This window comes from Haemaphysalis longicornis, unplaced genomic scaffold (assembly GCF_048455015.1).
Source record: "Haemaphysalis longicornis isolate Haplotype H1 unplaced genomic scaffold, Haemaphysalis longicornis Haplotype H1 scaffold_9, whole genome shotgun sequence".
In the NCBI taxonomy this organism is placed as follows: Eukaryota; Metazoa; Arthropoda; class Arachnida; order Ixodida; family Ixodidae; genus Haemaphysalis; species Haemaphysalis longicornis.
In genome coordinates this window covers 117817002-117829587 of record NW_027526460.1, presented here as the reverse complement: position 1 = coordinate 117829587, position 12586 = coordinate 117817002, and the positions used below count along the sequence as shown (strand labels likewise).

Genomic DNA, 12586 nt, shown 5'->3' with positions numbered 1-12586 from the left:
TCTACGGAGGCGTCACATACTACAGCATTACTATTTCTACCTACTTAACTCTCATAACGGTGCTGGTTTTATTATCTGCAATTAAAACGTGCGGGTTGTATTACTCGCATTAAACTAATATTCAACTTTTCGGATCATTCTGGGGACAAGGCAGTTGCCTGAGGTATGATTGTATTTCCGAGAATTTTATGTCTATCAGGTCTTCTATTCTCTGCCACGTCCGTGTACCCTCGCGTACCCTGCAAAATTTCAAAGTGGCCTCGAAAATGGCAAGTGTATTCAGTTTGTTTTATCGAACCGCTTATACCGCTTTAGCTCCAACTTCTGCAGTGCGGTTGAGGCGGTTGAGAAGAAAGGTGGTGAAAGAGATAAGATATCTCAATGTAAGTAAGAATTTATTTCATCTAGTAAGAATGTACTTCATTCATGGGTAGGTATAACGAAATGAAGGAATTTCATCACTGTTACTTTCCCCTCCCTCACACGGTTTTGGTCATTGGTGTTAAACCAATCGCGAAACTGGCCGAACCAGGAGTACCTACACAGACAGCAGAAGATAGTCCGGAAGGGTTACATATACCGGGTTTTCCAAATGACGATTTAACTGTCGTCGATGCATCTGTGTTTCGCGCAGTTTTCTGAGTGGCACCATTGAGGTCAATGTGTCATTGTATGGCGTGGAAAATTAGCTGTTAGTACCCCTTTCTAGGCCCGACGTACGAAAGCTGATGGGGAAGACCCGGTGAGGCGGGATTTGATTGTTTGTATGATGATTGATTTCTGTAGTTGTATAACCAAGACCTGGCGAGGAACTTGGACCTGGCACGAATCTCCAAGATGCCGTTCGCAACAGTGCCTGGAGAAGTTACTTCAGTCTTAAGCTTAATAAGCGTGGCTAGGGCGAAATGGCCGTATCATGCATTTATGCTAAGTCCAGACTTCCCATACTCCCTCGCGTGACCTGATGCTTTCAATATTTGTGGCTGAGTAAACTGAGAAGTTTAGTACGAAGGCCCCTTTCAAGTATGCGGCGGCATAAATTCGACGTTAATACCGTATCTTCTTGGTGCAATAATCGGATGATGCAAATTCACTTTAACAAATGTAAAATAAAGAGAGCGTCTGGCGTAAAGCAGTATAACCCGTCTGACCTATTCCCGTACGAACATAACAATGTACATTTATCTTCTGTCTCTGCTTATAAGAACTTTGGCGCCCATATTAGCACTACTCTGCAATGTCATGAATATAATAATTATGTTACTAATAATGCTAATCGCATGTTTGGTTTCTTACGCCGTAATTTCGCTCTTGCTCCAGTGTCTTTAAAGCTCTTACTATATAAAAACCTTCTTAGATCAAAATTGGAGTATCCATCATCGATATGGGACCCTCATATGGTGGTGTTGTCTTAATCCTTGGAAGCCATTCAGAACCGGGCTGCTCGGTTCATTGTCACAGACTACTCACGAACCGCTAGCATCACATCAATTAAACCTTCTGTTCAACTTAGTGACCTCGCTGCTAGAAGGAAAATTGCGCGATTGCGCCTTTTTCTTATGATTTACTTTATTAACCCAATTAAAAAACAGGCTTTCATTTCTGCTCCATCCTAAAACTCCGCACGCAACGGTCACAGGTTCAAGGTAGGGGTTCACAACCTCAACGCAAACCCCTACTTTTACTCGTTCATTCCCAAGACCTGCGATGACTCAAACCACCTCACCGCATTCATCGCCAGCATTCGGGATCCTACATCGTTCAAAACGGCTGTAACCACTGTTGTATGAATTGACCCGCTCCTCTCTGTAGCGCCTTCGGTGTTTGAGAGTATTTTATAAATAAATAAATAAATAAACAAATAAATAAATAAATAAATAAATAAATAAATAAATAAATAAATGAATAAATAAATAAATAAATAAAATAAATAAATAATTTATGCTTGACAGTGTGGCAATTAGTGGTTTTCGCCAGGCAGCCTCCGGGCGTATCTTTTATGTCTCTACAAGTGGGCCACCACCCGTCGCATTCAACATCTCCATCTCCACCAAAAACCAAAGTCTCAACAAAGAAGCCTGCAAAAGAGCGTCCGAAATACTAACAAAAAATAACGAAAATGCGCACACCAGCTATCGCCTTTCATTTAAACAAAATGCATAACTGGCAGAAGTAGCACAAATAATTATCATCATAGCATAAAAAGAGATAATTGCTCGAACGTCATTTAGAATAAAAAACAAAGAATATGAAAATAAGTTTTTTACAAAGATGACTCGTAGCAAAAATATTCATCTTGTAGAGCTCTCCCCCAAACCGAAAACTAAACAAAAAAGCCCGCAAAAAAACGTTCAAAATACAAATAAAAATTATGAAAAATGGTGAACCGCGTAACGCGGTGTATTTACACAAATTTCTTATTTGCCGGAAGTACCACCTTTCATTGTTATAAAAGCGCACATTGACCTAACTGCCGTAACGCAATTTTAAAAATAAAATAAAAATGCCGAACAAAAAACACTTTATAAGAACGTCCGACGAAATGCAAAGAATGCTTCTTATAGATCTCCCCCTAAAAAGGCTAAATGAAAGAATACTAAGCAAGAACCTTCAAAATAAGAATACAAATAGCGAAAAGGAACAAACCAGGTAACGCTCTGCGTTTACACAAAAAATCATAACCGGTGGAGCTAACATTATATTCGTTATATTAGCGTAAACGGGGATGACTTGTTGTACAGATTCTTGAAAAGACATGATGTAAAAACATAGAACAAATAAAAATTTTACAAATGGATCCTACAAATTAGAAAAAACACATCTCATAAATCTCAAAAAATAGAAGACTAAGCGGAAAACCCCGCGAAAGAATGTTCCTATTGCGAATATAAAATAACAAATCGAGCCAACCATAGAGTAGGCCTTCCATCTGCGGAAAAATACATAATTTGGAACGTAAAGGCACTTCATTGGGAAAAATATAAGTTCACTTCATTAGAGAAACAAAAAAGAAAGCTCAAAGGGACTGTGCAACACTAAATTTAACATTTTAAAAAATGTTAAACGCCTGCAGATTTTAGTTAACCAGCACATCCAGTACTTCGATTAGGGGTTCGCAATTCACCCCAGCTAAAAATTACTGATCTATGATTTCAAATAGTCTCGCGGCCCGGAGGATCTGCTTCTTGTTAGTTATCATGTTCACACCTTGCAGACGCCGTTGTTTTAATGTGACGCTTTACTATTCTCGCCATGTGGTTTTGCTGTGGCGGTAAATTGGAGCTTAATTTGAGCGCGCCTGCGCCGTACTTGGCATTTCACCTCGTGGCTCGCAAGGCCGAGCTCCGCCTCCGGCCGCGTTCGCCCGTGCCGCCGGCGCTGCCGGTTTAGCGCTAGGGCTCTCCGCAGCTGGTTTACGCCTGACCACGTGACTCACGGGTGCATGTGTGTGAGAGAGAATAAGCGTGTATTTTACTCAACGAGTGGGTTTGCACTGTAGCTTGAAGGAGGCGTCCTCAGACCAAGACGCCTTGAGCGCGGGCTGCATCCAGCTGGGCCCTAAATTAGAGCGAGGCCGGACCGTCTTCTCTGAGCGTTGCGCGGGAGAGAGCTATTGAACCGTCCTCGGCAAGCGGGGACTGACCACCCCACAGATATGGCCCGGCGAGCCTTTCGGCTCGGAAAACGCCGAAAGCGTTACTACAACCATAGAGAAAGGCGGGCATTGGGCGGATAGTATAAATTTTAAAGCTACATCTTCGGTTAAGCAAGTGAAACGAATTCTTAAGGAGGCTAAGCCAAGCATTCTCTTTGCATATCCAGGGGTAGGTGAGCTAAGCCACGCCCATTTGGTTCTTTTTAATTGCTTGTTTTAATTTTTTATCATTCGTAATATCTACTTATACCACATGTGTGCATTACAAAAAAAAATCTTGGATTGTTCTGTTTCGCTTAGGTCATTTATAGCTGTTTCTTTACGCTGGTTTTGGTCCCTTTTGGTTTCGGCAACTTTTATTGAATATTTATTTGTAATATACTGCCAGCCACCTGTTGGCAGCCAAGGCAGGAGTGGTTACATATTGATACATTCAGCACTGTGGTGCAGCGGAGAACTCGCGTGGTACAGCGAAACACGTAACCGAACAAGTGAGACAAAGTTTTCTTAGTAGAAACCAACAATCCTAAAAAAAATAGCGCGTAACATAGCCGACAAAAGCACTCTTGGTTTTAAGTACATCGATCACAAAGTTTCCGGAGCAGGAACAAGCAAAAAAAGCGCGTAACACACCAGAAAACAGACTGTTGGGTAGGTACATCCCGGCTTCCAAGAAAATACACACAAGTTGAAATGTACACAATGTTTGCCCAATGCGAGGCGATAACGCTCGTTGGCGTCTTGCGGGCCCTGTTTGTTTGTTAAAAGTGCGAAATGATAGATGATACGAATGATTCCGGGGTCACACTTTCAGTGACAGCTTGTGGCAGCGCATTCCGATCCGATATTGTTCGTGGAAAAAAAGAAAAACGGTGAGCATTAGTTTTTGTGCGGGGCATTTCGATTGTTTCGGCATGTTTGTTACGTGTTTGACGCGATGTATTAAACTGCATGTAGGTGTTAAAGGCTATTCCTAAGTTATTGTTAACAATGTTGAACAGAAATTTTAGGCGGTGTATTTTCCGGCGTCCCTGTAGTGTTGGAAGTCCTGATCGGGTACGTAGCTCTGTAACTGAAACACGCCTGCCATACGCGTTGTAAATAAACCGTAGGGATTTGTTTTGAATGCGTTCGAGACAGTGTATGTCTGCTTTCGTATGGGGATCCCACACAACATCTGCATATTCCAATATAGGTCGTACTAAAGATGTGTATGCCAATTGTTTTGTTTTGCCTGTGCAATGTTTTAATCGGTGCCTTAGCAACCACAAACGTTGAATAGCAATTGATGATATGATTCGAATATGTGTGTTCCAGCTTAGATTTGAAGTTATTGTTACACCTAGGTACTTAAACTGGTTTACAGTTTGCAGTGCAGTATTGTTCAGTTTGTAAGGAAATTCGAGGGGGTCTCTTTAACGCGTTATGGTCATTTGGGCACACTTTTTTACATTGAGGCTCATTTTCCAGGCATTGCACCAGTCAGTGATAGCACTTAGATACGTGCTGAGGGCAGTGTGGTCCTCTGTCGTGCGAACAGGAAGGTACACAACGCAGTCGTCGGCAAAAAGCCGACCGCGCACTGAGGATGAAGAAGACAGATCGTTCAAATAAATCAAAAATAAGAGTGGACCCAGGACCGAACCTTGTGGAACACCAGAGTATACGGGGGCTAAGTTTGACGTATTATTAGCAATGTGGACGTACTGACATCTGCCTGACAAATACGAATCAAGCCACCGGAGAATTTTCGGGTTAGCTAATAATTTTTTTATTTTAAACAGTAAATGAGAATGGGAGACACGGTCAAAGGCTTTTTCAAATCTATAAAAACTGCGTCAATTTGCCCGCCTTCATCAAGCGATTTAAAAAGATCGTTTGTAGTATGAACTAACTGCGTTATGGTTGAAAACCCAGGCCGAAATCCGTGTTGATTAGGAGAGAAGTTATTTTGTTCGAAGAATGAGCTGATATGTTTGAAAAAAAAGTGTTCCATCACTTTACTTGCTGTGCATAAGAGAGAAATCGGCCGGTAATTTTTAATATCAAATTCGTCGCCGGACTTGGGAACGGGAACAACTTTAGCCTTTTTCCAGTCTTCTGGAACTTCACCTCGTAGGATGCTTTCTCGAAAAATTACAAACAAAATCTGGAGCACCACTCAGCATACCTAACAAGGAAAGCATTTGGTATATCGTCCGGTCCAGCTGATTTTTTTGCATCGAGGTGGAGCAGAGCGGAGAAAATGCCCTCCTCAGTAACAACCAAATCAGGTATATTTATGCAAGACAGCAAACATTCTGGTGGTGAGTCGACTGTCCGTACAAATACAGAGGAAAAGTAATCATTGAAGGCTATTGCCAAGGAGCGCGGGTCAATGACTTCAACATTATTCACTTTTAGTTTCTTTATTCCCTCTTTTTTGTTAGTTAGGTGCATCCAGAATTTTCTCGGATTAACACTCATGAAGATATGCATCCTTACAATAAAAAAGTGAACTTTAGAGCTTTTGAATTTTTTCCGAAGCTCAGTCCACAGGGTCGTTAGCCGGCAGTTACTGGCTGCGTTGGAAATGCGTCATAGTCGTCTTATTTTACGTTTGAGTTGAAGAATCTCGCGTGTGATCCAGATACTTTGGTTAGCAATTTTTTTTTCTTTTTTAATGGAACATAAGTAATGCACTTCTGCACGATGTTTTTAAATTCAGTCCAGAGCGCATCAACACTCGGTCCGTTGTTGTTGTACTCGGAATGAAATTTATCGAATTCCAGTTCAAGTAAATCTAAAATGCTTTCGTCCGGGGCCTCATTGAAATCAAGATACTTCCGTATCACAGGAGTAGAGGGGGTGCATAGCATGTTGCTGTGGAACAATACTAGTTCGTGATCAGAAATTCCAGGTTGAATTTTTAAGTTGTTATTGTACCCGAGGATAGCCTAGGAAACAAAGATAAGGTCGAGAATTGAACTCGTGCCTGGTGTAAGTCGAGTGGGCATTCTTACTAGCTGCGTTAAGTTGAACAAAAAACCGTGTCGAGTTTTCAGAGTGCCGGCAATTGCAATCAATGCTGAGGCGATCCCAGTCAATTTTTGGCAGGTTGAAATCCCCACACAGGATTACGTGTGTATAGCGTTTGCAATACTCGCTAAGATAGTCGTGCAGTGTTTCAAGAACTGAAATGTCGGAGTTCGGAGGCCTGTACGCCACCAATAAGTATACTGAGATTATTATGCTGAAGGACAATCCAAGTCATTTCAATACATGCATTGTTTGGCAAACACGTATAATCGAGACCATTTTTAGTACTATTGCTACACCTCCCCCTTTTGAACCTCGATCTTGGCGAATAATTTCATAAGAGTTAGGAATAATTGTCGAGTCAGGAATGCCGCTGTGAAGCCACGTTTCCGTGAGGATAGTGACATCGCGATCATGCGCAATGAGGAGACTTTCTAAATCATCAGATTTGTTGACGACACTTCGAACATTTATATTTAAGAGTGAAAAGTGCCTTGAGATACGATGCAGATTAGGCGAAACTGTACCCGGTACGGTCGTGTTTGTGTCGCCATTGTGACGTCACGGTGCAGATAATGGCACTCTCTTGTTGAGCAACTCGTCCCACTAATGTAACTATCCATTTATTTTTATCTTGTCAAACAGCAAAGCAACTTTCACACCACTATCTCTTTCCGCTTTTGCGCTTGCCCATAACTTTTTTCGGATGGCCTGAACGCGAGGAGAAAATTCTTCCGAGATGCTGTATTCCGTGCCGTTTAGGTTGCAGCAGTTTTTGAAGATTTTAACCTTGCCTCTTCCGTCAACCAGTTTTAAAATGACTGGCCGGCACTTGTTCTCGGCTGGTCGCCCAATTCTGTGAATTTGTTCGATTGCGACGTCTGAGATTTTAAACAAATCTTCAAATATATTTTTTGTTACTTGCTCTTCAAGAGATTGTTGAGGTTTGCCCTTTGGTTCCTTGACACCAAAAATTATGATATTGTTTCTTCGACTCCTATTCTCCAGATCATCAATTTTCCTAATTAAACCATATTTATTCATGGAGTGCTTTTATAAGTGGTTGGGGGCTTTTGGTGCTGAATCTTTTTTATGTTCTTTGGTTGTGTGAACTTTGTGTCGGTTTTGACAGCACCGTAGCTACGTAAGCGAAAGCTAGCTTTGTTGCGCGTGTACGCGCTTAATTGTTTTTTTTTTCGCAAATTCAGGTTGTTTTGCCTGATTTAGGTTGGTTTTATCTTCTATATTTCACCCAGGATGCTCTTCTTTTCCTTCTACAGGTCGGTTTGTGCTGTCAAACGTACCCCAAGCCAGTGGGGGCGCCTACGGGTATGGATTGTGAATACTCATCCGGGCACGCTACCCACGGTCTCTTAGAAAATCCCGAGAGGGCTCGCGTATCCCAGATTATCGGCTGCTACCGCCACCGTGGAACATTTAACAGCCTCTGCGTTGCTTTGTGCATTCAGCTGGCGTCCAAGGAACGCGATGGCTTATGTACGCAAAGAAATCCACAAAACGCACTCCAGAGAATTCTGTAAACGCATCCCATTGGCTTCCTGGACATTTATTACAGCGGCAAGCATCATAACTATCAGGAACATCTTCACTAAGCAGCGAGACCTGGTGAACACCGCGAGTACACGCTGGGTATGCTGGCTCAAAGACGCGAGTTAGTCAAAGAAAGTACTCGTGGCAACCATTATGGACGACGAGCACAACGCCGAGAGGCCACACGCGGAAAATAAATGCAACCTGGACTTTCGTGCAACCCACAGAACCCAGTATGTCATGACGCCGGGGAAATCGTTTCAAATGTGGCTGCCTGTACTGCATTGTGTAGTTCGAACATTGACGTTAATAACAATGGGATCATCACTCAAGAGCATGGCATTACGTCAATTTCGGCCCATGAATGGGAGTCATCAATGTTTTTTCTGCCAGGGTTACCGAACATGTACAGGGCGTCAGAGCCAAGGCGACTTTCCACTACTATGTGACACGTTCAAAACTATCAAAAAATATATGCAATGGACGTAATAAATTAATGACTCACATGAGGTTCTATGGCGGAGAACAGCTCTTCTCGCACTTTCTCCTGAACTTCCGGGTAATGGCTCAGAAAGTGAGTCACTAGAGCCATTGTGTTGGAAGTAGTCTCAAACCTACTCCCCAACGTCCAAAGGGTGTTGAAAAGAAAACAAGATAAAGAACGACATTAAAAGAACTGATATCAACAAACTAGATGTTAAAAAAGAGGCAATAAAGACTGGTATAAACACTGTAAAGCTGAGTCTCATACTCTAAAACTTTGTCGACGGCCGCGAATTTTTGATTAGTCGTTTTGAATATTGTTTTTTCGGAGTACCAGTGCGTTCAGGCATGTCTTTATCGTTTACACTATCTTCTTTAAGGCATAACCAGATAATGGGAGCTGTCAATACCCGCTGGTAACCTAATTTCTTTATATTAGTGTGGACGTGCCAACCCTTGAGTTCTATTGCGAAAGATACGAGCGCGGTCGTAAGAGCACGGACGAACACAGCGAAACGAGCACTCATGGCCACAGACTGCCCTCACTTATTTTCGCACTTTTTGTCAAAGTTAAGTACTTTTTGTCCACGGCCAGCAGCAGTACGTCTGCAATGTCTCGCTTTGTGCAGAAATGGCACTTCCCCTTTCTCTCAGCACTAGCCAAACAGTTTATATTCCTCACTAAACACATTATATTAATGGCAGTGAAAGCGGCTTCCTCAACGGCCGCAACAACGAAGGTACGACATGGTGTAGGCGCTAAAAAAGGGAGGGGCACAAAAAAGGCGACAGGACAAGTCTTAGATCCGTATAGCGCAGGACAAGCGCAGAATAGAGCTTGTCCGGTAACCATTCTTGTGTCCAACGCGTAAACCATGTCGTCAAGTACTTACCGAATCACCCAGCAGCAGGTTTGTTTTTGATTAAACGCAACTATCAGTGACAGTGATATAATGCTTGATTGCAGGAAGGGCAAGCATTCTTGAACTTGATAGAGAGGCCGGGACTATAGTCTCTACAACACGCACAGGAGAGCGCTGGAGAGCCAGAAGTACAATTGAGGCACCGGCTCTCATTCAGAAAGCAGCGCGCCAGAAATAGCAATTTGCTGAAACCTAAGACAAAGAAAGCATTGCTTGAATGGCAACAAAGATAACTATCATGAAGAGAAGTGGCATTACGATTGAAACGCGTATCATGGCGTCATAATACAGCGCTCCTGGCCACCATTGCCATAGCTTTTGTATTGTCGTCGAACGGGTTCAGGAACCGTCACATTGTTGAAGCGATATAAATATCAGGGTAAAGGCTCCGTGACAGTGGCAAAAATGGTAATGTTAAAAATAACTTTGTGAAACATTTTTTCCAATGTCGTTTCTCGGAATAAATTTTGGTTGTTAGAAACCAAGACACACAATCTACTTCTCGCATTATTTAATTATGTAAAAGTGTAAATCCGCCCGTTACCCCGACCGAAAAAAGAACTAGTTTTTGGCAGGCAGGCACTAATATAGCATTCGATGGACGCAGCAATGTCAATAGGCTGCAGACGCTTCTCGTAATTGCAAACGCTGCTACGAGAGCAGAATGCACGTAGGAACGGTAAAAAAGATTGACTTGGAGCCTTGGTATATGTAAACAAACAATTCTCACCCAGCCATGAGAATAAAGAAGGCATTCTGCGTGATGTCATCGTCGTCCATGGTAGCTTTGCTTAAAGTGGGCGTGTTGCAGGTACAGTTTTCTGTATGATATGGGAATACGCCATACCGCAAGAAGAATAAATTATTATATTACTTAACCAGAAACCGAAGCCATTTCCTACGATTGTCAAATTGTGAAGGTACTCAAAAAAAGTCTTGATGCTCAATGAGAACGCCCTTTAAAAATGTGAACTGGATAGTATGTGGGTTAACGCGGCAGACGTACTTCAAAAAGGGAAACTTTTGCTGTATAATAATTCCTTTGGTATTGTCCGAGGAAACAAATATTGGCTACACAAAACTGGAAACCAAATGCTTCCTGAAAAATGAAGATAAAGGTGTGTTTCCTTGGTGCTGTGGCTATGGTGAAGCAAAAATTATTGTTACATTTTTTAACCCCTTAATTGCTGGTCTAGCTCATGCTGTTTTTACAGCGATCCAACACAGAATTCGTGTAGGATTCCCAGAAATCGGAAATCTAGAAAGTTGAGCCCTGAACCTTTTAAGACGAAGAAACCAATTCGGGTTTAAGGAATTATAAGCAAAACATCTACCTTTCTCAAGATACATAACACGGGCAAAACCATCCTACTCCACAATTACGGCCCCGCCGTAATGAATTCATTCACGCGGATCTTTCGAGCACATGAAGAAGAAAAATCCGCAGTTGCTTTTTGAACGTTGGCTTTTATAAATCTATTACAGTGAACGTTTTAAAAAGCAAATGCGGATTTTTCCCGCAGTTTCACTATGGCGAACTTCGGTGAATGAAGTTCGCACCAACGAATGTTTTTTTTCGTAACAGCCTTCATTGTAAGCACTATGCCATTTATTATTGTTAGCGGGTTGAACTGATCCATCGCCTCAGGCTATTTGGTAGTTCGTGCTGCAATGTACTAGGTAGCTGGAACAACGCAATAATATTTAGCTGAAATAAAAAATTCACCCGCATTTCCCCGAAGGGGAGCATGGGGAAGTGCGAATGCACGGGTGATGCGAAGGAACTCTTCTTGGCCAATCGCCCTAAGTGGGTATGTGGTGCGGACGGACGGACGGCGGTGGACGCGTGATTCAGGGTCGCTTAAGATAATACTGATTGTGGAATTAAAAGCTATTTAATTCCACACTAGCCTGGTCAAAGTTTCAATGACTTGTGGGCTTGGCGCCTCGTGATCCCGATGTATGCTATAGGATTCAACCAGGGCTTCAATCCCATCTCGGTGAGGTATATTTGTGTACAGAGAAGTTACATCTATAGTTACAAGGAAGGCGCCATCAGGGATTTTTATGTTGTTAATTTCCCATAGGAAGTGGTTAGTATCACGAAGATATGCCGAATGGGTAGCGAAGGAACTCTTCTTGGCCAATCGCCCTAAGTGGGTATGTGGTGGGGTCGCTTTCGCACTTAAAAACTCTTCTTGGCCAATCGCCCTAAGTGGGTATGTGGTGCGGATGGACGGAGGGCGGTGGACGCGTGATTCAGGGTCGCTTAAGAAGTGCATTCGCACTTAATAACAACAAAATGGGTTGCTATCTTGTTAACAAGTGTAGGAACGTGCCTAAAATGACACACGCGCAATCACGACAAGAAGCTTTTAATGTAGAAACTATTCCAACGGACTACGGGAATAATTTCTGTGCAAACGTATTCGCACTCTGACGTAATGCGGGTCATTTCCGGTGTAGCTCAAGGAGCTCCACTCAGGTATCGTCTTGTTATGCGGGTATATGGTATAACTACTGTTAAAATTACATTTAAATCTGCTATTTTTACATGGGTAATTGCTCTCCTCAGTAATTGAAACTCTGAAGGCCAGGTTGCCTGAATAGAAATGTTGAATGCACTCGCGCAGCGTTTAATTTTAGCCGCATTATGCTTGAAAACAAAAAAAGTGCTTGATTGACGTCCATGTTGACGAAAAGAACAGGTTTAATGCCTTTGCGTAAATATAACGCGCAAACATACGCAATAGACTGCTATTATTTATTGAAAATTTATTTTTATTAGATAAATTTTCTAATTTCTTATTCAAAATACCGTTTATGCCCAGCACAGGAATGAGCAAGCGGACATGCAGAGGAATTGGCAACAAAATGACACCACCCGCCGCGGTGGCTCGGTGGCAAGGTGTTGCGCTGCTGAACACGTGGTCGTGGGTTCGATTCCAGGCCACGG

The 12586-nt window shown here is 42.4% G+C and overlaps 1 pseudogene; it reads right to left on the bottom strand.

The window, feature by feature from the left end:
• LOC144153385 (uncharacterized) overlaps positions 1–12586 on the bottom strand; it is a 59135-nt pseudogene that overhangs the window by 27765 nt on the left and 18784 nt on the right.